This window comes from Lactuca sativa, chromosome 2 (assembly GCF_002870075.4).
Source record: "Lactuca sativa cultivar Salinas chromosome 2, Lsat_Salinas_v11, whole genome shotgun sequence".
Lineage (NCBI taxonomy): Eukaryota > Viridiplantae > Streptophyta > Magnoliopsida > Asterales > Asteraceae > Lactuca > Lactuca sativa.
In genome coordinates, this window is record NC_056624.2 from 224,788,420 (window position 1) to 224,794,014 (window position 5,595).

The window sequence follows — 5,595 nt, forward strand, 5'->3', positions numbered from 1 at the left end:
TTTGGCCCATAACTATGTTTGGCTTGCTACCAGGTTTGTTGTCCTCCGCACAAAGTAGTATTGCCTCAACCCACACTCGTTATGTCGACACATGCAACAAATAAACATATAACCAGAAAGCAGATAAGCATGTAGATTTAACATATCACTATAGCATAGAAACATCCTATATACAGGATACATAACCTAGTTGGTCGGTATTGGTGCCTTCGACCCACAAGTACAATGAGGAAAACTTACCTGAATCACAAAGCCGACTAAAACCCAACTCAATGTTGTGCCGACCGCTGCTAATAGATCTCACCGCCAAGGATGGGTATTAAATACCTCATATCAATCCATACAAGGCAAACCCTATGTTTATCTCCTAAAATAGAAATTTGACCAAAATTCAACTCATGTCAAAAGTCAACAGTCAAAGTTAACGGCCAATGTTGACTTTAGCCAACTACCATGCCGTGCCCTTCCTTGGCCACGTCGTGGCCCTCATACAACCAGACATACGGGAAATTCCCAATCGCTAGTTCATGGCGATCTATGGCCACGCCGTGGGCATTGGGTTTCCAGCAGCTTAATGGATTAAGTCGGTTTTCTCGATTCCAAGAACTCCAAAGCTCAAATCTGGTCCATTCAATGGTCTAAATGGATAAATTTTCCAACTTATCCATTAATACACCCAACAAGATCAAGATCTCCAACCCTAAGTCCAAATAAAGCCAAATACCACCATGTCTTAACCATTAATACCTTAATATGAAAAGTCCTTAATCCAACCACTTCATAAGGGTTTTCTAATACCAGATCCATCATAAAGATGGAAGCTTTATAGAAATTTATGTCTAATACATGTCTAGAATCCATTTTAGGTCAAAATGAGCTCTAAAGACCAAAACTCAAGCAAATGACGATAACTTCCACCAAAGACTAAAACTAAAACATATAATGCTCTTGAGACTCAGGAGAGTCATAAAGTTGCCAACTTTATGAGTTCATTCCTTCCAAACTTGCTCTAATATGAAGGACCTTGGACAATATTCAACATCTAACCACTTAAATCCATAAAGCAAGGAACCTAGACACTTATAAAGGACCAAAGATGCCCAAAATAGATCTTCACTTCAGCCAAAAAGCACCACAATCCTTTCCAATGCCTTTTCTTTCTTCATAAGCACCCAAGGTCACCAAAATGGACTCACAACTGTCAAGGAGGAATTTGGGTTAAGGTTTCTAAAACTTGAGGGGGATATGATTTAGAGGGGTTTAAATATGAAGAAAACCCTAAAAGAATCATGGGCTTGGGCCAGGTGAGCTGTCACGGTGTGGCAACCTTTGGCTACGCCATGACGATCCAAAAACACACGCGATCCATTAAACAACTTCCATGTCTTGGCCCTCCTTGGCCATGTCATGGCACAAGATTTCTTCCAAAGCTTCATCTTTGGTCCCTAATAAAAGTAAGCTTAACCAATCTGGAACACGGGTGTTACACAACGCTTCATTAAAAGATTCGAAAAGAACGAAGAAATAAAATCACAAGGACTGAAATCCCGAGGGTTGAAAGAGAAAGAATTAACAAGGAATAAATGAGGAGGTGAGTTGTTATTTATAGCAACTTTTTTCAAAAGTGTGATGTGCCTATGTACGCCGTGCCTTACATGACGCTTACTGGTGAAGCCACGTCACTCGATGGTTGTTGGGGTCATTTTCTCTCCTACTACCATGTGGTGGCTCGCAGCCTAGAGCTGCCAGCTTCCAGGTAAATTCTCATTTTCTTTGGATAATTGTAACTTTCACATACGACCTTCATTTTCGACGATTTTATATCCTCGGATTCGTAATTTCGCATTCCACAACTTTCATCAAGACTACTTTGGCTAAAAAGTAATCTATTTTCACTTTGATGTTTATAAAGAGTATACATTGAAATTATCTTATAAAATTCATAACTTCTTCATACGACGTCATATTTTGGCGATCTTTATACTCTCAGGTTCGTATTCATGACTACCACAACTTTAGTATAATTATTTATTGTTTTATATAAGTAACTTAAATATTATTTATATACAAATAACATTTAGATAAAACCTCATAAATGGTCCCTTTGCTTTTTAGAAATGTGAGATATAGTCCCTAAGTTAGAGGGAAAAAAACCCTCATACATAGTCCTTATGGTTCCAAAACTTTTAACAAACAACCCTTTACAGCTAATTTCGTTGTAGATTTAGTCACTTTCAAAATTAAAATGAGCTTTTTACCTTTAACATATTTATTTTTCATTTTTCATTATTTCATTTTAATATGTTATTATTATTAAATACATAAATGGCCCACGTCTCTCTCTCTCTTTCTCTCTGTGTGTGTGTGTCTCTCTCTCTCTATCTCTATCTCTCTCTGTGTGTATGTGTATCTCTCTCTCTCTCTCTCTCTCTCTCTCTCTCTCTCTCTCTTTCTTATGGTTTCTATTTTTTTTAATAACCTTAATTAAAATACATATAAAAAAAATAAAAAGGGTATATAAGTCTTTTTATATGGGTGGGAGACTATTTTTTAAAAGTTTTGGAACAAAATGAACCATCTATAAGGTTTTTGAACTTGTGGACTATATCTCAGATTTCTAGAAACCATAGGGACTATTTATTAAGTTTTGTCTAACATTTATATAAACACATATACAAAGAATTCTTATTTATTTCTTTATAAAAAAATTTACATTAGTTATATTATTAACTAACCTAAATAAGGTTTTTTCCATGTAATGTTTAACAAAAAACAGGGGCATTATACATATGGAAACTTTTATATATATATATATATATATATATATATATATATATATATATATATATATATATATATATATATATATATATATATATATATATATATATATGGTAGAATAGTATAGAATAGTCACAAATATATGTAACTTGTAGTAAGATCTAAAAACTTCTTGAGGAGGTGCAAACACCTATAAATGGGGTTGAGTTTATTTTATCCAAACATCCAATAAACAATTCAACAAATAAAAATGTAATATTCTCTAAAAATGTAAGTCTTTCTCAAATGATCTTAGTAAAAAATGTTTTCATTTCACACATAAAGAGTTGTGCTCAACAGATCTTAGGATCAAAATTCAAAAGGGTGGTTTAGAATTTAGGGTGTCTAACGGAACAAATTATGACACCAGTTTCGATTGGTGTTTCAATACTTCTACAAAAAGCCTGAAGGAGGAGATTGAAGATGCGTTCGTTAATAGTTTTAATAGAATGTTGAATAGGATGTTGCGATAAACATTTTCGCAACGATTTGTAAGGGTTTTAAAGAGACACGGTATGTCGCTGATTCTTAAATAAATTGACAAAGGCACATGAGGAAGACATTTAAAGAAAGATAATTTCTTGGTGTTTATGGTGAATCGTCAATTTCATGTGCATTTGTCAATTCCATTAAAAGTCTTGCAAAACTTTGCGGAGATGGTTATTCGACGTTCTTTGCAGACTTCCTATGAAGTCATTGATCTTCGTTATGACTGAATACCCATAGTTGTCTAAAAATATCAAAGCATCCGTCTTGAATCTCCCACTTAAGGATTTTTGTAGAAGTATCGGAACACATATCGGAACTAGTTTTGGACTTTTTTTCGTTAGATACCCTAAATTCTAAACCACCATTTTCAAGTTTAAATTTCGGTCTCAAGATCTGTCGAGCACAACTCTTTATGCGTGAAATGACAATGCTTTTTATTAGGAACAATGATTTTTATTAAGACCGTTTGAGAACAACTTACAGTTTGAGAAACTACTACACTAATTCTTACTTGTTATATCTCTCTTTTAAATACATAATTCATCCGTATGAAGTCGGAATTGCTTTATTTTTTTCCAACATATAATTTGATGTTTGTAGTTTATTTTAGACTGTGAAAATACACATTTCCGTTGCAAATCACAAAATCGGTTCCATTATGAAAAAATAATTGAAAAATCAGGACCTACACCGGCACCGGCAATCCGGTTCTCGGTATACAAATTCAATTCCAGTTTGGTTTCGGTCCGATTCAAAAGTTCATCCTTAATGATAACCTCCTACAAGTTTAACAAACTTAATTTTCATCTGCATATGAACAAGCCAAAAAAATTAAGTTTATCACTGGTAATGTACACAACCATAATTTGTTCTTTTAAAAACAAGAAAAAAATGTAAGGAATCAAACACTAGAGAAACATACCTCGACATTGCGGCCATTGTGCCACAACTCAGCTTGTTGCATCAAATCATTATCATACCTATACACATCTCTCTGGAGCATGTTTTATGCTTCAAAAGAGTTTGAGTATAGTGGTAAGCAATAGCAACTCCCGATGATATGTTCCATCATACATTTTTATGATTTTTATCACGAAACAAGGTTACAATATTAATAACCTAATGCTTCAAGCATTATTAGCATCAATGTTCAAATTTTTGCTATGCTTTGCTACATTTATTCAATCTGAACACCTGTAGTTTGATGTATAAGCTAGTAAGCATTTTTGTTCAATCTCACATTCCTATACGTCTACTATATTTTCTGGTTTTACTAAAGAAAACAGAACCCCTATCTGCCCTATAATCTCATAATAACAGTGGTGAATATTCTATCAAACTTTACTTGTGTGAAACAGCAAAGCTGTGCAAGCTAACTTAAGCAAAAAAATAAAAACGAAATTCAAAACGTTTTTAATGATCTGCAATATAAAAATTTATACGTAGAGAAATTTATTTTTCTCTAGCGATTAATTGTCTCAACTAAGCGAAACCAACCTCTTATTCAAATAAAGAAAATTAAACTCTTAATTGTGCAGGGGCCGCGCGAACGCAGGCCCCCACTGCCACAAATTATGATGTAGGTTCGACCACTTGGGCCGACCTTAGGGTAGCACCCCTTCAGAGTGCAATGAAGGTCACTAACCTAGGCCATGAGCCATCTTGACCACCCATTGACCCCATCCAGGTAAGTAAGTCTTCCAGACTCCTCATTCCCGTTTTATTGAGTTTCTCCTCTCTTTCTCTTTATTCCACCTGCCGATGTGGGATAGTTTAATATGCATGTATCGTTGGAAGTTTTTTTTTTTTTTTTTTTTTAATATTTTTCACACCTTTGCTTTTACAATTATAGAAACGAAATGGATTGATAAAGTTTTTAAACATTTGATATTTTGGTTGGCTAGAAACTAGAAAGTACTTCACGACTATAAGACAAGACATACTTGGTTCATTGAACTAAAACTTTATTTATTTCTTCTTTTGTCTAGATACTGTAATCATCTAGTGATAAACTTACACATACTTTGGTTCAAACTTATCATCAGAATTATAGTAAAAAAACATTGAACTAGTACTAGTTATAAAAAATTAGGGCATCCTGATCATATCCTATATAGAAATGGATTGGGACATTGAATTGTTTTAGCCTTTTAGGTGTTTTACACTTTGTTTTTATTTTAAAAAAAAAAAGTTATTTTTAACTTGACAATAAAGATCAATCAAAATATCTACACATTAGCATTATGTTTATTTAATTTTTTCTCTTAACAATTATAACTTTGGCAG

At 33.7% G+C, this 5,595-nt stretch overlaps 1 non-coding gene across 1 annotated transcript; it reads right to left on the reverse strand.

Moving 5' to 3' along the window:
* Nucleotides 1–4,843: 4,843 nt before the first annotated feature.
* LOC111892135 (U1 spliceosomal RNA) lies at nucleotides 4,844–5,004 on the reverse strand. The gene has a single exon (XR_002850446.1). It is a non-coding gene; the product is annotated as a U1 spliceosomal RNA (small nuclear RNA).
* Nucleotides 5,005–5,595: the final 591 nt, after the last annotated feature.